Genomic DNA, 22,446 nt, shown 5'->3' with positions numbered 1-22,446 from the left:
ATTGTGCCAAGTGATTACCATTTGTTTTGTTTTTAGTTACAATAATATGCTTTTAGGGCCCTTTCTGTGGAGAGCCCAGAAATTTCCTGGTGGTTCTTGTTGGATCATTGAGAAAGAAGTTATGATGCAGGCCTGCTCTTCTATATTATTGAGACTTGTAGAGACCTTTTAGAGAAGTAGTTGTGATTTCTGGAAATAGGGCCCAGGTCTGAATACTGCTCTAAGTCTCTGACCATAATGAAATCCTGTTGTTGCTTGATTTCAAAGAGTTTAAAATAGTGTTGGAAACCTCATAGGAAAAAAAAGTACTGCTGTAACTTCCTGGCTAAGGAAATGGTGTTCACTGGCCAGGGGAGAAAGGGTAGCCAAGGCTCCCAAGTTCTATTCTGGAACCTGTTGATTTGAGGTATGACATTCAGGAATCTGACATGATGCCCTATAGCTCTGATGTTTTCTTGTTTTCAGCAGAGAGTGATAGAGGCTGTGTTGTTGTAGGGAGGCCAACATAGTAATGGCCTCGAGCTTCTTGGAGAACCGTCTTTTATTTGATTATCCAGGATCCTTTTAAAAAATACAGGGGCTGGAGCAATAGCACAGTGGGTAGGGAATTTGCCTTGCACGTGGCCGACCCGGGTTTGATTCCCAGCATCCCATATGGTCCCCTGAGCACTGCCAGGGGTAATTCCTAAGTGCAGAGCCAGGAGTAACCCCTGTGCATTGTCGGGTGTGACCCAAAAAAGCAAAAAAAAAAAAAAAAAAAACAACCCCTCCTATCTCCCCCCATTAACAGCTAAGAGTTTGATCCCTGGCACTCTATATGGTCCCAAGTCTTTGTGGAATGACCGCTGAGCACAGAGCCAGGAGTAAGCCCTGAGCACTAACAGGTATGACCCAAACAAAACAAAAAAACCAATAAAAACCCCTCCAAATCAAACCCAAACTAAAAAACCCACTTAACAGCTAAAAGGCTAGGATATGACTCAGTGGTACAATGTATGTCTCACATGTGAGACCTGGGTTCAGTCCCTGGCACTGCCAAATTTTTTCATTAAATATTTATAATTTAAACACCATGATTTACAAAGTAGTTCATAATACAGTTGTTTCAGGCATTTAGTGTTCCAATCCCAATCCCACCACCAGTGTGACCTTTATTCCATCCACCATTGCCCCCAGTTTTCTGCTCACCCCTTCAAGCCTGTCCAGCAGATACAAATTAATTTACTTCATATTGTTTGTTACAACAAAATGGCAAATAAAATTATATAAAATAAAATAAAAGATCAGTGGGGCCAGAGAGATAGTACAGTGAGTAGGATCTTCGCTGTGCGTGTGCATCAAACATTTCACGTTTGATCCCTGGCATCCCTTATGGTTCCCCAAGCGCAGATCCAGGTATAATCCCTGAATACCACCAGGTGTGGTCCCCAAACAACAAAGATAAAACAACAAATCACCTCAAAATAGAGCAGTAAAAGTCCATTTGTGATAGTTATATCCCACAATGCTATTACTGAAGTCATGAGGATTTACTGAGCTGGCTGATGCTAGTTGAGCCTTCTGTGTTACTGTTTCCAGTCATTGACTGGATGGGTTTCTGCACAACTTTTCCATCAGATTTGCTATATTCCTACTGAGCTGTCAGTACTGTGACATTTGGAGATGTCACTTGGTGGCTTGGCAGCTTTTTGAGGTTCACTTGTGGAGCGGAGCCGATTTTATGTTGGAGGATGTTGGGTGTGGGTGGGGGCTGCTGGGCCTATCCAGTAGGGAGGGTCATCTGTCTGCCCCCATTCCAGGAAGGTCACAGAGTTCTCTGCCCATAAACAGATCTACCTGGGATCTTTTGATTGCTTGGTAGCTTGATGAGATTAAAAAAAAATTTTTTTTTTTAACTTTGAAGAGTTCTTTTAGGACAATGGATTCAGATTTTTCTTGACTTCATTTAATTAGATTGCTTTCTTTTTAACTGATTAAGTTAACTCTTCTAAGTGATGGGAATTTTGGTAGGATTTAGGAAAGGAAGGGAAGGTTTTTGTGGAGCACACACAGCCTTGTATAGCATAGTATAACTTTACTAGGTGAGAAAGAGCAGAAATAGTCTGGAGAGCCAGGAGGTGTTAGATGCTTTTAGTGCATTTTCTTAGTTATAAAGCAAAAGATAGTCAATTTTTGCATTGTGTGGATTTGCTAAAAGTCAGGTTCTGTAATTTGCTTAAGGTCAGACAGCTAATAAATGTCTAGAATTTAGAATTTATTTCTTCCCAGGTCTGTCCAGCTCCAAAGCTCAGTTTCAGAGCTCTCTGTCTCTGAGATTTAGGAAAGGAAGGTGGAAAAGAAGAAGAGGAGAGGTGCCATCTTTCTCTCCCTCACACTTTTGCTTGTTGAGACATGTCTAGCCAGAGCATCTTGTTTATAGAATACTAGGGTTCTGTATATAGAGGAGATAAAACAATATATGTGGGAAAGACACCAACTGGCTATTGGGGAGGGTTAAAAAAAGAGCCTTTGTTCTTTTTTTTTTTTCTTGCCACACCTGATGGTGCTTAGGGGTTACTTCTGGCTCTGCATTCAGGAATCACTCCTGGCAGGCTCAGGGGATCATATGCATGCTGGGGATGGAACCTGGGTCAGCAGAGTGCAAGGCAGTTGCCTACTTGCAGTACTATTGATCCCCTGGCCCCCCAAAGCCTTTGTTCTTTACCTCAAAGTCCTCATTGCATTGCTAATGACTGGTTTTCTGCTTTAAAGGCCCTGTTCGAGGATGTGGGGAGAAAAGGGACTCTTTCATTGTTGGTGGGAAAGCTGACTGGTCCAGCCTTCCTGGAAAACAGTATAGGCATTCCACAAAAAACTAGAAATTGAGCTTCCGTATGACCCAGCAAGACTACTTAGGGAATATATCCCAAGGGTACAAAAAAGCACAGTTCTTTTTAATGACATCTGCACCTGTATGTTCATTGCAGCACTGTTCACAATAGCCATAATCTGGAAACAACAGGAGTGCCTGAAAACAGACGACTGGTTAAAGAAACTTGGTGCATCTACACAATGGAATACCATGCAGCTGTTAGGAAAGATGCACTGTCCATTGTAGCAGTGTCCTCCCGTTGTTCATCGATTTGCTCGAGCGGGCACCAGTAACGTCTCCATTGTGAGACTTGTTACTGCTTTTGGCATATCGAACACAGCATGGGGAGCCTGTCAGGCTCTGCTGTGTGGGCGGGATACTCTCGTTAGCTTTCTGGGCTCTCCGAGAGGGTTGGAGGAATCAAATCCAGGTTGGCTGCGTGCAAGGCAAACGTCCTATCCACTGTGCTATCGCTGATAGGAAAGATGAAGTCATAAAATTTGCCTATATGTGGATGGGCATAGAGCGGTATCAATCATGCTAAGTGAAATGAGTCAGAAAGAGAGGGACAGACATAGAATGACTACACTCATTTGTGGAATATAAAATAATATGAGCCTAACACCCAAGGACTGTAGAGACAAGGACCAGGAAGATTTTTTTTTTTCTTTTGCTTTTTGGGTCACACCCAGAGATGCTCGGGTTTACTCCTGACTCTGCACTCCGGAATTACTCCTGGCAGTGTTGGGGAGACCATATGGGATACTGGGGATCGAACCTGGGTTGGCTACATGCAAGGCAAGCGTCCTACCTGCTGTACTATTGCTCCGGCCCCAGACCAGGAAGATTGATTCACAGTTGGAAGCCTGTCTCATGAGTTGGGGGAGAAAGCAACTGGGATAGAAAAGAGATCAGATCACTAAGTCAATTAAGTCAGTGATGGTTGGAGGGATGGCTCGGGAGGGGAGATGTGTGCTGAAAGTAGATAAAGGACCAAACATGATGGCCTCTCAGTGTCTGTATTGCAAATCATAATGCTCAAATGTAGAGCAAGGGTAAGAGGGAAATTTTCTGCCACTGAGGTAGGGTAGAAGGGTGGGATGGGGAAGAGGATACTGGGGGAACATTGGTGGTGGAAGATGTACATTGGTGGAGGAATGGGTGTTTGATCATTGTATGAATGAAACTCAATCATGAAAACTTTGTAACTGTATTTCACGGTGATTCAATAAAAATAGAAATAAAAGCCCAGTTCTTTTTCACAATGGGAGTAGAGTAGAGGCTGTGATGTTTCCCTACTATGTGTACTCTATTATATAATAAGTGCTGGTGGCACCTATTATGTGAGTATTATGGAGTAAATGGTGTCTCTCTTTTATCTTTTTTTTTTTTTCTTTCTCTCTTTTACCTTTTAACGAAGACCAGATGACAGTGAGTGTTGGCCCAGGTCCAGAAGAGGCCTCTGGACTTGCAGAGGGGACAGCTTGAGGTGTCAGGTGATGCCATACATAGAAAGGGTCAAGTGGTGTAATTTCAGGGGTACCAAGAATGTTTCTAGCCTTTCAAAGCCTTGGCCCAGCTACTCACTATTGCTTGGAATTATACAAGAGGAATTTTTTTCCCTTGATTTAATAAATCTCCAAAGCTTTATTAAAAACAAAGACACTCCTTGGGGCTGGAGTGGTAGTACAATGGGTAGGGTGTTTGCCTTGCATTCAGCTGACCTGGATTTTATCCCTGGCACCACATGTGGTCCCCGAAGTACTGCCAGGAGTAATTCCTGGGTGCAGAGTCAGGAGTAACCCATGAGCATTGCTGAGTTTACCTCCCTTCCACCCCACCCCCACCCTCCAAAAAAAGCATAAAAGGAATAATGAAGACAGAACTCTAGTTTTGTTCTCTCAAGCTTGAGTTCCCCCTAAGCAAACCCGTGTCTCCCTAAACACATCTCTTTGTCTGCTTGCTTCTTCTGTTGCTCTTTGAAGACCATGTTCTCTCTTTCTTTACCCTCACATTCTTCTAAGTACATTTCATTCAATAAAAATTATTCTGCTTTAAAAGTGTCTGCGCAGAGGCAGGCTGTAGGGATGGGGCTGAGGGAGGCGGGCGGGCAGGAGGGAAACCGGTCATTGGTGGTGGGAAGTGTGCATTGGTAGAGTGATGGGCGTTGGAACATTGTATGACTGAAACCCAATTATGAACAACTTTGTAACTGTATCTCATGGTGATTCAGTACAAATTAAAAACTATCTTGCTTTACTTACAAAAGTGTATGTAATCTTTCTCATGTATATATACACATATTTCTACACATATGTTTATGTATACGAGAAGATACTCCATGAGGGGGCTTGACTGTGAGACATTTGGTCATGTAAGTATTACTGTATGAAATAGATTTCTGAGAACTAAATTAGGGTAGGGTTTGAGGGGAGAAGGCTTTTTTGTCCTGACATGAAGGAGTACCAAGGCCCTAAAAAAAAGAAAAGCTTCTGGGTCCCTGAAGAAATATTTTCTTTTACAGCTTTTTCTGAGAGAAGTGGAGCAGCTGGTGGTGAGATGGAGTCACTGACTCCCAGGAATAGATCATGGGTAGAGATTTCCTACTAGTGTGCTGGGTAGTGTCGTGCAGAACAGCTGACAGGCAGCATGTAGTAAGGAGTATAGGAGTTTTGGGTCTGTGGTTTGCTGTGATGTTCTCAAACATGAACTGTCACAGATCTTAGGAGGAAGGCGACTTCCCAGAAATGATGTAAAGTGATGGCGCAAAAGAGGCCTGTGGTGACAACATGGGCAGGGCACTTCCTCAGTGCCCACTGGTCACAGACAACTTCTGATCTGGATTTCCCAACGAGCTGTGCTGAGATAGGGCTTTACCAAAGCTGTGCGCGCATGCGTGCGCACACACACGCACATCACTGTGTCACTGTCATCCCATTGCTCATCGATTGCTCGAGCGGGGGCCAGTAATGTCTCCATTCATCCCTGTCATGTGCTAGTATAACCCAGTGGTGTCTGCTCGCTCTAGGAACACGAAGAGTGCATTGTGCATTATTCTTACTGTTTTGGGCATACTGAATACGTCACAGGTAGCTTGCCAGGCTCTGTTGTGCAAGTGGGATATCTTCAGTAGCTTGCCAGGCTCTCTCAGAGGTATGGAAAATGGGTAGGGATTGTCTTATGATGTGTCCAGGAATATGTTCACTCATGCATGAAGCTCTGCCCAAGCATGTGGGAAGTGACCTGGAACATGGTGGCAGTTATGGAGGTCGGCTGCCGGGGCTGGGTCCCTTGGGGAGGGGAGGGTTCTCACCCGCCCCAGTCTGGGGTGCCCTGAGTGAAAACAGCCTGGCACAGAGTCTGGTGGCATGATTATGGGGGACTCATTTTATGCTCCCTTCTGGGAGAAGCAGCCGTGAGTTCTGGACTGTGGCCGATGATTATATATCAATTTGTATGGGATGGGGAGGGGACACTTGGTGCCACATAGGCAGTGCTTGGGTCGCAGATTGGTGCTTAGGTACTGTGTAGTGTTGGGACTGAATTTGGCACTTTCAGCCCTTTGAGCCATCGCTCCAGCTTATTGAGTCATATTGAAAGCAATGACAGTGCACTTGGGATGTCCTCGCGAAGGTGCAGTTCCTCTTGCCCGCTAATTTTGTGGTGCCATAATAGGTAATCATAATAGGTAGACTGCCAGCACAGTGACTGTGATTTAATACCTACAACTTTTTGGGCCTGATTCCTTCAAAGAGAGATAAAACTAGTTGACTATTAATCTTTTATTTAACAGTGCTCCCAAACTAAATCCTCACATCTTTTCTTCCTCCACGGAGTCTGACAAAGGAAACTCAAATTTCACTGCCTTTCTGGCTTCTCATGGTTGGGTTTATGGATGCTCTTCATTCTCAGTCTTCAGCTTCTCTCTACATTCTTACCGTGTCTCTGGAGTGTTTTCTTTTGGATTAACATTGACTTCATGCAGGCCTGTTGAAGTTTGTATTCATATTTTTTCTGGTACATTTCTCTCCAGGGCTATCCTAAGAATGGTCCCCACCCTGTACCTCCTAAAGTTTGACAGGGTCTGGGCCTCCTTAGTGGAATCAGCACAGCCCTGGGAGGTTTCTGAGATTATCTTAGCTCTTTCTTCTTCCTGATCACCACAGCTCTATATACAAGTTCACGCACCAGTTATCAGCATTTTGGCACTTATGTCCCCACAGAAGGGACTTTGGGTATGGGTCTGTTCCCTGAGTCACAGTTCTGCCTACCAGTGTCTGGCTGTCTGTTTCTTATGTTGGCTTTTCTCTAAGAGGTCTGAATATCCAGTTGCCTCCTGAGCCACCTAGCCCTGTCCAGCACTACAACTTGGATTTAGCCCATTTTCAATTGTAAGAGCCTTTGTCTTTCATCTTCTTAGTCCAGGTTCCTTCTCTGATTAGAGCTTTTTCTTTCTTTTTTAAATTTTTGGGTCACACCAGGTGATGCTTGGGTTAATCCTGGCTCTGCACTCAGGAATTATTCCTGTCATCATTAGGGAAACCTGGTGGTGCTAGGGAAGCTGGGGAATTGAACCCAGGTTGCCTGTGTGCAAGACAAGCACCCTAACTGCTACACTATCTCTTCACTAGAGCCTTTTCTTACAGCTAGACTTTGGTAGAGTCTTGACCAAACATGGATCTCCCAAAAGTGACCATCCTGAACTCTGTATTACTCCTGGGTTAATTAGATGTCATGCTGGTCTGTCTCTCCAGCAGTGCTTCTTAAAGGTTCTTAGTTTAGTTGGTCCCATGTTCTGAATTTTTGGTAGTTTTCCAAGTGCTTGTGCCTCCAAGAGTTTTAATTATGCATCATAAAACTCTAAATAGGAGATAAAGAATAAACATTTCCCTACTTATTTAATTAGAGAACTATTTTTTATTAGATGAAATTTTATTAAATTCTTACAGAATATGGTGTCTGGTGGAAAAGTTTTGGAAAGTATGAGGCTTTATTCCAAAGAGTGCACATAAAATGTAGGGATTCTTCATGATAATTAGTGATAATGAAAATTAATAAAAGAATTTATTGGGGCTGGAAAATCTCTTGGTGCTTTTCACTCAACAAATGCTTAGCTTGTGCTTACTACTTAGACTTTCTGCTGACTTATACCATGTGTTGTACTACTTATTGTGTATCTGCATGGAGCTTATTTGGAGTAGAGCCCTACAGTGGGGGGAGGTAGGGATTCTGCATTCTTTTTTCCGCATTTGGATACTCTTCTTCCACCATTTGGAGCAGGAAATGGTTACTGGAGTGATGCCTTCATAGCCAAAGATACCATCAGCTCTGGTCCAAGGAATGAGGCCTTCTCATTTCTTCTCATTTCTTGCACTTCCCAGGATTTCTCTAGCACTTCTGAGCAGCGTTTTCTCTTCCATTCTTTTTTTTTTTTTTTTGCTTTTTGGGTCACACCTGGCGATGCACAGGGGTTACTCCTGGCTTTGCACTCAGGAATTACCCCTGGCGGTGCTCAGGGGACCATATGGGATGCTGGGATTTGAACCCGGGTCGGCCGCGTGCAAGGCAAACGCCCTACCCGCTGTGCTATCTCTCCAGCCCCTTCTCTTCCATTCTTAAAACTAGTTATCTCAGTATCAGTCTCAAGACTACACCGCTAGTTCAGCATTTTGACTTTAAAGAGGGGATCAGTGCCAGGTTGGATGGAACTCATTTTTATGGAAAGGGTATCATGTTTTTAGATTTCCTATTTTCCCTCTTTATGTAGCATGTGGGCAATCCAGCCTGTATAATTTATTTCCACCTTTCATTGGAGGTAAACCTGTAATGAGCAGGGTAGTCTTACAGGTGAGAGCCATTTAAAACTGGCAGAGTGGGTGACCAAGTGTTAGGAGTCTCAGCTGGCCTAGCTGACAATTCATTAGGTAAGCCAGTCATTTGCTCGCATACCCAACCCAGGACACCAGGAAAAGGCCTCTGGAAGCAGATAGAAATCTCTGAGACTTCTGACGAAGAACTTATTAATATCTTTTTTTTTTTGCTTTTTGGGTCACGCCTGGCGATGCACAGGGGTTACTCCTGGCTCTGCACTCAGGAATTACCCCTGGTGGTGCTCAGGGGACCATATGGGATGCTGGGATTCGAACCCGGATTGGCCTCGTGCAAGGCAAACGCCCTACCCGCTGTGCTATCGCTCCAGCCCCAGAACTTATTAATTTCTGACCAGAGTGAAGCTCATGCTTTGTTGGGGGAGGCCCAGGTTTGATTCCTGGCACTAACAAGGAGCTAGGTATGGCCCTTGAGTTTGCCACATGTACCACTCCCCCAGGAAGAAATTACTAAAACTCCTTTTGAGATCCTGATGTTATCTTGACTGTCTCTAGCCAATCCCCCCCTTTTTTTTTTGTTTTAGTGGGGGGGGGGGGTCTCCCAAGCAATGTTCTGGAGATTAGGGACCACTCCTGGTGATTCTTGATCAATCATCACCCCAGGTTCTGGGGGGGCCTTCAAGCCAGCACTCAGCAGTGCTTTATGGTCTTTATGGCTACACTCTGCAATGTTCCACAGGCCACGTTGTGGGATTGAGCTGAACTGTATAGTCAGCTACGTACAGGGCTTTTGCTTTAACTCCTGTACTTTCTCTCCAGTCTGTCTTTGATCAGTTTTAACCTATTTAGTAGACAGAGCTGATTATAAAATTAGATTTTAAAAAAAGTCAAATCTGGAGGTCAGAGTACCAATACAGGCTGTAAAGTACTTGCATGTGGCTGGCCCTGGTTTATTCCAGCACTGTATATGGGTTACTGAGCACCACTACCCCTGAGCACCTTAGGGTGTGGCTCAAACTCTCCTCTCTCCCTCAAAAAAAAAAAAAAAAAACTAGAAAAGAAAAAGAAAACCTCTCTGCAGATACACTCAGTGACTCACAGATAGAATACTTGTCTCACATGTGTGAAGCCCTGTGCTTAATTCCAGGCATTTCATGGTCCTCATAGCACCAGTAAGTGTGGTACCAATCCGCCCCAAGCAAAACAAAATCCCTTGATTGAAAGGCACAGCTTGACTCTACTTTCAGATATATTGATGTTTGACTATTTAAACAATATCATTTTTTTCACCTATAGGGCCTTGACCTATTGTTTGTCCATCTTTGCTACTACTTCTAAAAAAACCATAGTTTTTTACTCTTTTATGATCAGAGAATAAGCTCATTAGTAGGAAGTTGGAAGGAAGATTTAAAATGGGCATATAGAATTCTTCAGTGGAACCATTTGATTATGTAATCAGCCTTTAAATATTAGGTGACCCATAGTTTGTTTTTGTTTTGCTTTTTTGTTGTTGTTTTGGTGATGCTGCTTAGGGTTACCCCTAGTCCTGCACTTGAGTCACTCCTGGCAGTACTGGAGGTGGCCATATGGGATTCCTGATCAAACCAGGTTGGCTGCGTGCAAGGCAAGCACCCTACTGCTGTACTATTATCTCTTGGGCTCCCAAGGCTTGTTTTTTCTAACTGGTCTTTCCCTAACATTCTTCATGTATGAAGATACTTTCTTTTTTGGTGTGGCGGGGGTGGGGGGGCATGGTAGAGGAGTAGGGTTTGGTGTTGATGGTAGCTGTTCTTGCTTAGGTGCTGGGGTGAGGCTCCCAACAGTGCTCCAGAACTACTTGGTGGCTGGGATCAAACTTAGAACCCTAGTATGTAAAGCATGTGCTTTTAGTCCTTTGAACTCTCTACCAGGGCCTTGTGAAGATATTTTCTGCTTTTTCTTTGTTTTGGGGCCACACCTGGCAATGCTCAGGATTTACCTGGCACTGGGCTCAGGGATTATTCCTGATGGTGTTTGGGCGACCATATGTACCACAGATGCAAGACAAGTGCCTTATCCACTGTATTATTGCTCCAGCCCCAAGGAAGAGGATATTTTCTAAGGTTCTGTGCTTAACTCTCTTATTTCTTCCTTCTTTCTATATGCAATCTATAGGTGATGTCATCTGTTTATGGCTTTAGTAGTTATTATTGTATCAAAAACCTCTCTTACCAAACTAGAGTTCCTTACTCATCATGGCCAAGTACTGTTAAAATTATAGTCAACATAGACACTTTATTTTTATTTTTGGTTTTTGGGGCCACCCCTGACTATACTTGGGATTTGTCCTAACTTAGTGATGAGGAGACTGGAGATTGAAACTGGACCTTCTGCATACAAAGCATGTTTTCCAGCCATTTAAACAGTCTCTTCTTTGCTGTATAAGGGCATTTTAAACTCATTGTATCCCAAGCCACCTTATATTTTCAGCGGCATATTTTTTTTCTTCTTATTTCCTTACTCCTTTTTATTTCTTCATCCTTTGTTCCTTGACTTAAGAGCATCTGTATCCAGGAATATTTGTAATGTTGGTTTTGCATTTTAGTTTCCATTATTTCTTCACTAGGAATTTAATAGACTCTGAATATAATGGGAGATATTCAGGGTGTGGGATTGATAGCTCCGTTCTTTGTCTCTCCCTCTCTCTTTCTTTTTTTCTTTTCTCCCTTCCTTTCTTACCTTCTCTATTGTGGACAGAGCAGTTTAACAAAAATAAAGTACAGTTGAAAGTTAACTTAGGTTCAGATGGAAAGTGGAAGTGCTGTGAAGGGAACTCCTGAGGACTAAAAGCTTGGTAGAAATCTTTATAGAAGAGATGAGACCTAATTAAGAACATCCTAGGAACCAGAAGACCTTGTTACAGACATGCAGCGTAAAGATATTATGGGGCATAGGGTACTCAGCTTGTTTCTTAGATAAGCAGAGTCATTGGTACTTGCCCTCTGGGCTGCTTCTGTAAATCATCACCGAACGTCATGGTTTGATTTCTTTTCAAAGATTCTGGGGATTCAGTGTAAGCCATTACTTAGCAGGAATCATCCTTTCTGTTACATTTTTGGCTCAGAGTGATTCTTTTTACTTGTTTGTTTTTGGATCATACCCAGCAGTGCTTACTTCTGCCTCTGTGCTCAGGGATTACTCCTGGTGGACTTGGGAGATCATATGGAGTGCCAGGGATCAAACCCGGGTGGCTGCATGCAAGGCAAATGCCCTATGTACTGTATTATCCCTCTGGCCCTCAAAGTGATTCTTTTTTTTTTTTTTTTGCTTTTTGCGACACACCCGGCATTGTACAGGGATTTCTCCTGGCTCATGCACTCAGGAATTACTCCTGGCAGTGCTTGAGGGACTGTATGGGATGGTGGGAATCAAACCCGGGTTGGCTGCATGCAAGGCAAATGCCCTACCCGTTGTGCTGTCGCTTCAGCCCCACAGTGATTCTTTAACTTGTCCTATGTCTGATTCTCTCACCCAGAATTTTTCAGATTCCTGGGAGCCATGAATTTATGGCTGTTATAATTTTGAACTTCGCTTTCACTAAATTAGATTATAGTCAATCTTACTTTCTCAAGCATGCTCTGTTTCCTTCCTCATTGACCCTAATGTAGAATTCAGGTATCTTCCAGCTAAAGCCCTTCAAGGCTTAGTAAGTATTATCGAATGTTTGAGGCAATGGAGAGAATTTTTTATTGTAGCAAAACAAGCAACTTGAATTCTAATACTGGCCATCTCTGTTCCTTAAAGTACTTTTCCCTCCTCTCATTTGGGATTCATTACCATTCATTACCTATACAAGGCCTTGGACTCTTTTTTAAACAAATGTTTTGTTTGGACTCTTACTATTCTTATCTTTCCTCTACAAATGTTTTTCACTGTGTTGCTACTAAGCACTCCAAGTGCTTCCACTCTTATGCATAACAGTTGTACACTCTCCCTCTGAACTCAGCTCTGCATAGCCACAGCTCACTGAAAAACTCAGCTGAGTAAAAAGCTCATCTACCTCTTTAGCCACGCAAATATTTGTAGAACCTCTGATTACATTTCCTCTTTTGAATGCATTTCTTGTTTTAAATAGTATTTACCTCTTGCCTCAGGAATGGTTTTGTTTTGAAGAAATCTGTGGAGGGATGGTAAGAGGATATTCCAGTCCGAGGCAGTGGTGTGAATATAGACTACAACCTACATAACACCTATTGTGGGCAATAAAAAAACTAGTCCAACTGGAAAGAGGAATTCTTGGCGACAAGAACTCAGGGTAGAATAGAAAGTCCAGAATCAGGCCTAGGTTTCCATGGGAAAAGGATAATGTTTAGAAAAAATGAGACAGGAAGACTGTCTATAGCAATCCTTTAAAAAAGATCCTTGTCATCATCTAGCTAAAGTAAGTTCTAGATGGATTAAAGATTTTTTTGTAAAAACTTTATGTAAAAACTATATAAAGTTTCAACTATATGTTAAAATAGATTTATTTTTTAACTTTTTTATTGAATTACTGTGAGACCATTACAAAGCTGTTCATGATTGGATTTCAGTCATACAATATTCTGATACCCATCTCTCTACCCGTGTACATTTCCCAGCACCAGTGTCCCCAGGTTCCTCCCATCACCCCCCACCTCCTGCCTTCCTCTCTATGGCAGACACTTTTTTTTTCTTAATTCACCGTGAGGTACAGTAACAAATTTCATGTTTGAACTTCGATTATCCCTACACCAGTGCACGTTTTCCACCACCCAAATCCCCAGTATCTTCTCCCCTCCCCCATTCCACACCTCCCCCGGCCTGTGTGGCAATTTGCAAAATATTCTTTCTCTACTCTAGTTACCTTTGATATTTCGAGAACCAGTCCTACCACCCCTAACACCTGCCAAAAATGCAATGCTAGACAGTGTGTTTTGTATTGCTTGTTATGGTTATAAGATAATGTTGCGCGGCCACAAGAGTGGCCGTGTGCTCTAGGAATTCTAAGATTTTAATAATTAGGGTTTGAAGAAATTGCTGCAACAAGTTGCTCGGGTTCGAGATTCATTTGTGTGTCTCTGGATCGTGGCTGTGTGGGAGCTTAAGTAGTCAGTGGGCGATGTGGCTTCATCTCAGTGTCCCGTCAGGGTTGGGGGAAGAAGGGCCCACTCCTCCCCTGTCCTTCGAGACTTGGGATTTGCCGTCACCATCACTCGTACCTGGAGCTTCTCGCTGGCTTCTAGAAAATGGCGACCACTGGAGCTCTTAGGGGGCAGGGGGAGGGACAGCACCTGCCCCCGTCTGGAGCAGCCCAGTGGAGAAGGCCTATTGCAAGTCCCGGGCCATCTCTGCAGCAAGTTGCTCAGGTCCAAGATTTGTTTGTGTGTCTCTGGATCATGGTGGCAGGTACTTTTCTCTTCTCTCCTCTCCTCTCTCTCTCCTCTCTCTCTCTCTCTCTCCCCCCCCCTCCCTCCCTCCTCTCCCTCTCTCTCTCTCTCTCCCCCCCCTGCCTCCTTTTGGGCACTGTGGTTTGCAGTATTGATACTGAAAGGTTATCCAGAATATTTCTTACCTACTTTTAATCCTCAGCTCTTGTCCAGAGTGATCATTCCCAGCTATTATTGTCATAGCGGTCTCTTCTCTATCTTACCTACCCTCAGTTCCACACTCATTTGTGGTTAGTTCCAACCATTGACCAGTCTTCCCAACTCCTGTTTTCCCTGCCATGGATATTAGAAGTAGATTTTTACTATGTCACCAAAAGCAGAAATAGGATCAAAACCACAACAGGGCTGGGGAGATGATTCAAAGGACTAGGGCAAATGATTTACATGCAAGAACCTCATGTTCAATTCCCAGCACCACATGGTTCAGAGCACCGAGCTGGTGTTTGACTCTACTGTTTTCGCCCTAGTACTGTCAAGTATGGCCCAAACACTACACCTGTCCCTGCTCCTGTCTAAGCAAACAGAAAAATGCAGCCAGCAGGGGTGGAGCAATAGTACAGCAGGTAAGGCACCTTCTTGCCTTGCACGCAGCCAACCTGAGTCCCTGACATCCCATATGGTCTCCTGAGCAGTGCCAGGGCTAATTCCGGAGTGCATAGGCAGGAGTAAAAGTAACCCCTGAGCATTTCCAGGCATGGCCCACAAACAACCAAAAAGTACAACCACTGCAAACAAAATAAAAAATTGATGACAAATTGCCTTTTTTAAATATATACTTGTATTTTTTGTTGTTGTTTGGGTCATACCCAGCAATTCTCAGGGGTTACTCCTGGGTCTACACTCAGGAATCACTCCTGGTGGTGTACAGGAGTTGATATGGGATGCCGGGAATTGAACTCGGCTCAGCTGCATGCAAGGCGAGTGCCCCAATCCCTGTCCCCTATAGATTTGTTTGATTTTTTTAAAGCCAGGTCTCCATACATCCACAGCAAGTACCCTACCACTGAATTGCACTTGCAGCCTTTTGCTGGTAATACAAGTTCTCTGGATTGTATTTTGGCAATATGTACAACATTTTAGTACTCTTGCTCTTAAGTCCAGGGCCCATGAACAGAAATATATGTATGTGAATTATTTGTTATTGCAGAGTTTATAAAGCAGTCAGAATGACCATCAAGGGACCCAGAAGATGGCTCAGTGGCTTAAAGTGCATACATGGTGAGCACAACATTGAGAGTTCAAAACTTGCGTGTACTATGACGGTCTGATTGCTCTGCCGTTGAAGGTCTCAGAGGAAGGGCCTGGACTTAGTCCAGGTGAGTATGCAGTTTTGAGCTTAATCCCTGGTGCTGTATGTGCAGAAGTGATCCTAACTGTCACACAGTTTGGGATCCTTCATGAGGGGAGAAGTAGCCATTAAAGTGAAACTGTTATTTAATAATTCTGATATAGAAATATTAAAAATTAGTTTATAAAGAACCTGTTCGCCTTGAAGTATATACCTGTATGTACTTTAAAAAAATCTTTCTGCACAGTGTTAATAGAAATGATCTTTTCTGCCTTAGGAAAAAAAGTCCATTTGAGCAGTAGTTAGTGGGACCAGACAGGAAGCTCATCAGACTGGACTGCATGCTTAGCATCCAGGAGGTACAGGCTCAAACCCCAGCGCCACATGGTCTCTGAGTTCAGGAGTCACCCGTGAATACTGTTGAGTATCTCTCCCAAACAAATAAAAAATGGTGGTAGGTATGCTGAAGCCAGACACAGTTATTTTCCCCTCGAGCTATGCAGTGAATATTGATAGTAAAAGCAGTGATCAGGGAAGGTGTTACGGTGCAAATGTATAAAATGAAGGAAACTAAAAGGTTTTGAGTTAGTTTATAAAGCTGTGGTGCCACTCCAGCCCTGAAATAATACGGCATCAGTTGGGGTATGCAGCTGGGTTATAAGAAGAACCAGTCTGAAGGACAAGTCAGCCAAGAAGTTATGGAAGAAAGAATCAGAACAAGTCACTACTAATTCTATAGTTGTCTACCTTGTGAAACTGGAAAATGAGATTGTCATGACAAAAACTAGGATAACTGGCACGGGGAATCACTCTTTTATAAGGAGAAAACAAATTTTGTGGGGGGAGGAGTGCCACACCCACAATGCTCAGGGGTTACTCCTGGCTCAGCACTCAGGAATTACTCCTGACAGTGCTCAGAAGACCATATGGGATGCCGGGGATAGAACCCAGGTTGGCCACATACAAGGCAAACACCCTACCCACTGTACTATTGCTCTGGCCCCTGAATTTCTTTTTTGACGTTGAATTGAAAGAGCTGGAGATCTATCCATAAGTTCTGTTATTTTGGGATATGTATGTTTTGGGACCATACCTGGCTATACTCAGAGCTTAATCCTGGCTCTGTGCTCAGTGGTCAGTCCTGGTGGACTCGGAGCACCATCTGGGGTGCTAGGAATCACATCCAGGGCAGCTGCATGCAAGGCAAACACCCTACCCACAGTACTATTGTTCTGGCTCCATATATCCCTAAGTTCTGGGTTCTTATTTAGGTAAATAGATTTCTAAAGTAGAGAAAATAGGGCCTGGTGGTCAGTGGCTTAGGATGCAACCTTACAGATGCATGGACAAATACATTTGTTCAGATGTCCAAATGAGCTCAAATCTGATATCACCACCTGTTCTGAGCATGATCCTGGCCACTCTACTGTTGATCCTGGCAGCTCTGCTGTCCAGTCACCAGTGCTACAAGCAAGTGAGTTCTGGCCACACTGTAGCCTGGTGTGTGTAAACATCAGAAAAAGTGATGTGGGCTAGAGAGATTGTACAGTTGGTAGAGCACTTGCCTTGCATGCGACCAACTGGGGTTCAGTCCCCAGCATCCCGGAATATGGTCCCCCAAATAATGCCAGGAGCAGTTCCTGAGTGTAGGGCTAGGAGTAATCCTGAGTATCATTGGGTGTGCTCCAAAAATAAAACAAATATGGTATGACCCTTGACAAGTCCCACAACTGAGATGTGGAGGAGCTACAACCAAAAAACTGTATAATCACTGAAGTGACCCCAGGGAGCCAACAGTGTGTGCCTCAAGGAGAGTGGAACCCTGGTGAGCATATGTGCAAACCTCAGTGAGCTCTGTGTTCAAGTGTGCAGGTACTGCAGCGTGATGTACAGCTGTGGGGAGCACCCACTGCTAGCCATGTGGTCAAACCACGGCCAGGTGTGTGTGTGCAGCCTCAAGTTCACAGCAGGAGCATCATCAATAATGAAGAAAGGAAAGTTGGGGAGAGAAGGAAGGGGAAAAGAATTGTTGGTCGGAGAGCAAGTACTGGTGTTTAGGTGCTTACCTTGCACTAAACTGACCCTGGTTTAATCCCTAGCACCTCATATAGTCTCTTGAGCATCACCAAAAGTGACCCCTGAGCACAGCCAGGTGTGGCCCTCCCCCTAAAACAAAAGACTCCTTAAGGTATAATTAACTAAAGCTTCTTAGAAAGGAGCTGTTAAAATAGAGAAAAAAAGGTGGGAGGGTTATGCTCCAGATTTGGTCTTTGACATACTTGGGGGATGGATTGTTGAATCTTGATTCATCCTTTCCTGCTGGCAGTCGTATTTATTTCTTCATTGTTTTTTAAATTTTCTTTTGTTTTGGGACAATGGGCTGGAGGTGTTTGCCTTGCATGAGGCCAACCCGGGTTCGATTCCTCCACTCCTCTCGGAGAGCCCGGCAAGCTACCGAAAGTATCCTGCCCACATGGCAGAGCCTGGCAAGCTACCTGTGGCATATTTGATATGCCAAAAACAGTAACAACAGGTCTCATAATGGAGACGTTACTGGCGCCCACTCGAGCAAATTGATGAACAACGGGATGACAGTGTGATACAGTGTTTTGGGACCATACCCAGCAGTTCTCAGGGCTTCTGTTGTGCTTAGGGATCTTTACTGGCAGATGCCAGGGGAACATATGCCTTGTCTAGGAGCAAACCAGGGTCAGTTGCATGTAAGGCAAGCACCTTAAATTCTGCACTGCTATTCTGACCCTCCTACTGGCAGTCTTGCTAGATCTTCAAAGGGATATGTTATGGTAGTCTCAGTTGGAACCTGAGAGGTAGGAGTAATGATGATAGGAACACAACAGCCACAACATTATTTTAAAGTCACTATATGTGGGCTGGGAGATAACTGAAGTGGTGCACACATGTCATGTATATGTGAAGTCCTGAGTCTTGAGTTTTTTCATTCTTTTTTTCCCCCTTTCTATTTTGGACTACTCCTGGCTCTGCACTCAGGAATCACTCCTGGTGGGACTTGGGAGGGCCACATGGTGTTTGGAGACCATATACTGGCGTTCAAACCCAGGTCAGCCAAATGCAAGGCATGTGTACTATTTGTCTGACTGGGAAGTTCTGAATTCTATCCTCATACTCTATGGACCCCCCTAGCAGTGCCAGATGTGGTTCCTCTGTGGTTTCTATATATATAAAAAAGAAAATCTTTATTTACAAAGGCAAGTATGTAATATGTATATAGAATTATGTTAGCTATATCACTATATAGTTATATCACTACATATATCACTTTATAGCTGTATCACTCTATAATGATATAGCTAACAATTCTATATGCATTATTATTTTTCTCCTTTTATGTACATGAAGCTCAAGTAGAGAGTAGAATTAGGACGTAAACTTAGGTATTCAGACTTTAAATTCTGTTGCTTATATCCCCACTGAGTCGTTCTCCCTCGTTTCATTGTCTGTCTTTTAGATGTGAATTTTCCCTGGAGAGAAACTTAGAGCAGAACCTATGGTATGGAGCTAGGGATATCCACAGTTAAGAGATAGGCGGGAAAAAGAGCCAGGAAAGATACCATGTCACTCACCATCACAACCCCAGATTTCCCTAACCACAGAAACTTGAAGGTTCCATTAAATTTGAGTGGGGGTGGTGAGTTTTTATTTGTTCATAAATAACTAGAGGTGTTTTGGAAATAAATTGGCTCATTTGCTTACAGCAGGGCTAAGAGTGACTTTTGTGGTATGTTAAATTCAGGGTTTATTCTTTTGAAAACAGTACAATAAAAGCCTATTGATTTGACCCATGAGTGTGCGGGCTTGCCTAAATTAATTACATGAAAACAGCTTTTGCAATGTCATTAGACTTGTTTACATTTAGAATTAGATAGCCTCACTTGTTCATGTATGAGCTGGCTAGTGAAGGTCCTAAGAGAGGCGGTGTTAATGAGCGGGAAATCAAATTTCCTTAAGTCACTTCAATTTTCAACTATCCTATTGATAGGATTAAATTGCCCAACTAACCTATTCTGATCAGTGTAAGTACAAAAATGGAATTACTTTTTGTTAGAAGTTTTGAATCAGTGGGATACATTTATTTTTATTTTTGTGTCAACACCAAAGGCATCGATGATTTTTATTTTTCTTACTATTTTGAACTCAGCTAGATTTACCTGAAAAGTTTCTGCAGGGGGCAGGAGAGATAGCTGAGTGGTAGAGCACATGCCTAGCTTATGCACTGCCCTGAGATTGATCCCCACGCATTACATACGTCTGCCCCCCACTCTGAGGGCACCAATGGGTATGACCTCTATAATTAAAAGGATTCCCCTGCAGTTGCAAGCAGTGATATCTGGTAAGAATTTTGCAAGCCATTTTTATATCCCAGTCAGTGTCAAAGCATGAAGTAATGAATGAATGAGTAAAGGGATCCTTTTGTTTGTTTTTGGCAGGAAGCAGGATGAGGTGGGATGCTTGAGCCAATTGGACAGTGTTGGGATTCAAACCGTGGAATTGTTGCTGCAGCCACGTGCAAGGCAAATGCCGTTAATCTCTATACTGCCTCTGCGGCCCAAAGGTAGAATCTTTTTTTGTTGTTTTGTTTTACAGTTATAAAGCTTTCATGTTCGAGACTCAGCCGTACAGTGATTGAACACCCATCCCTCCACCAGTGCACACCTTCCACCACCAGTATCCTTAGTATATCTCCCCCTCCCCTTGCCCCTGCCTCCGTGGCAGGCAGTATTTCCCCAATACTCTCTAATTTGGGGCATTATGTTTTGCTCAAATTTTCCAAGCACCATTCAAGCCTGCCTGCCAGGGGCAGATGATAGATCATTTATTGTCTATTGCTCATTTTGAATATTATGGGTGCCACAACCATGCGCTTCTGGAATCTAGATTATAAATGGTTGGGTTCCAGAGACATTTCTGTAGAGCATTAACCCTTTTTGGGATTCATTTGGGTGTCTCTGGACCAGTGCTGTTGGTGCGCTAAGATGGAGCCCAGAGGCACATTGGGTGTGTGACAGCCAGACTGACGAGTCAGTGGGGAGCTGGGGAGGGACAGCCCGGCGCCTCTGCCACCATATGGCATGGAAATTTAGTTCTGGAACCCACATACCTGGGCCTTGCTTGTATGCCTTGCTCTTGGTCAACGGGATTCCATCTGGAGTAGTTGGAATCTTTTTCAAATCTTCCTTCCTGAGCCATCCTTATCCAGCCTCACTACAACTTTGTTGGGTATTTGGGGACAGTTTTAGTGGTAGATTTTATAGCAGGAGGTGGCAGGGTGGAAGGCAGAGAATGAAGGAGCTATGGGAATTTTCTACTCCGTGGAGCCACCAACTCACAGCAGAATCTTCTCATGGTTCCTAAAATTATTATGCTTAATGGGGTATGGATAGAGAGCACAGGGGTTAAGGTGCTTGTCTTGCATGCGACTGATTTATTTGATTCCCAGCACCACATACAGTTCCCTGAAAACCATCAGGAGTGACCCCTGAATGCAGAGCCAGGATTAAATCCTGAGCATAGCCAGGTACGGTGTAAAATCAGACAAAACTATTAGGAGATACAGTTCAGTGGTTAGAACCTTGCATGGGTAAAATTCTGGGTTTAGTCCTGGACACCTGGGGGTGATGCAGAGGGTGGGTAGGCAGCAGAAGGTCACTGAAAAAGTCTTTGGGGCAACAGAGGAGGTGAATGGAGATTTCCTTCTATCTGGATTTTACCCAGAGGGTATTTACTTTTTGAGTTCTTCTTTACCACCGTTCCTCTTTACTTGCTTGGACTCAGAATCAGTATTCTTTCTGGCTCTTGGAAGGTTTTAACTGACTCTATTATACCCTGGCCATGTACTCCTGATGCGTTTTAGTGTGGCTGGAAATTATAACCTGCACGAGGGCTTCAGAGAGACTAGGCCCTATTACCTGGCTCTGCCCTGTATTTCCTGGCATTCATTCCTAACTACCTTTATACTCTTAGCACAATCCTCCAAGGTCCGTAATTCTGCCTGGATGAGGATTAAGGACTCTGTCTCTGGTCCACACCCAGCGGTGCTCAGGGATCATTTCTGGCAGGCTTGGGGGACCATTTGTGGGGTACTAGGAATTGAACCTGGTCAGCTGCATGCAAGGCAAGTGTCCTGCCCTCTGCACTGTTTCTCCAGTGCCGGATTCAGGACTCTTCTTCAGAGGGATCATAGAGGCAGAGACATCAGTACTTTGATAGAAAATCCTGATGTTGGTCTCCATTGTCTTGCCTTTGGACAGTGAATGGTTTCTTGGAGGTGAACTAACAGCTATATTGGAAGTGATTGCGGGACATAGTGTAAAGGATCACCACTGAGTTTCTTTCTTTTTTTTTTAAATTTGCAGTGAGAGGACTCAAAGCCAGGGACCCCTGCACACAAGACATGCAATACTTCCGAGCCATATTCTTCTGCCCTTCCACCAAGTTTCAGTATTGAACCTGCTTTTCAAAATAAAATTTTTTATTCACACTGTAATGTTCAATTATTTGCGTCAAGAAAACAAACACTTCAGATTTTCTAGATTGTTTTGGACAGAAATGAGCACAGTTTGAGAAGTTTAGCAAGCGTATGGCCATACCTGTGCTGAGGGGAGGTAATTCTTGGATTGTGTGAACGGCCCTGCGGCAGAAGGGAGCAGCAGCCACATTAGAGGAAGTTGTAGTCTTTCCGAGAGGAGCATCTCTCAGGGTGTTTTTCAGGTAAGTGTTTTTTTCTCTAAGAATGCCCTCTTCACATCGCTCAGACTGGATAGTTCATGAAACTGACTTTTACCTTATTTTTCCACACTAAAGCCAAACAATATAGTAATGCCTCAGTATTTGAGACTTTTCACAGGACATTAAAATAAGTCAGATAGTACGAGTATTTGCCTTGCATGCAGCCAACCCTGGTTTGATCCCCGGAACTGCATATGGTCATCTAAGCATCCTTAGGAATATGATCCATGAGCACTCGTTGAATGTGACCATAAAACAAAACCTAGA

The 22,446-nt window shown here is 43.6% G+C and overlaps 1 long non-coding RNA gene across 7 annotated transcripts in view; it reads left to right on the top strand.

Annotated features, from left to right (window-relative positions):
* Positions 1–21,932, top strand: part of LOC129400079 (uncharacterized) — a 77,479-nt gene extending 55,547 nt beyond the window's left edge. For all 7 annotated transcript variants that reach the window (XR_008627418.1, XR_008627417.1, XR_008627420.1 and 4 more), the window contains 3 exons: positions 15,274–15,442; positions 19,881–20,005; positions 21,807–21,932. This is a non-coding gene — a long non-coding RNA (uncharacterized LOC129400079). The remainder of the gene's footprint in view (positions 1–15,273; positions 15,443–19,880; positions 20,006–21,806) is intronic.
* The last annotated feature ends 514 nt before the right edge of the window (positions 21,933–22,446 follow it).

The sequence above is a fragment of the Sorex araneus genome, chromosome X (assembly GCF_027595985.1).
Source record: "Sorex araneus isolate mSorAra2 chromosome X, mSorAra2.pri, whole genome shotgun sequence".
NCBI lineage: Eukaryota > Metazoa > Chordata > Mammalia > Eulipotyphla > Soricidae > Sorex > Sorex araneus.
This window is presented reverse-complemented; position numbering and strand designations above follow the sequence as displayed.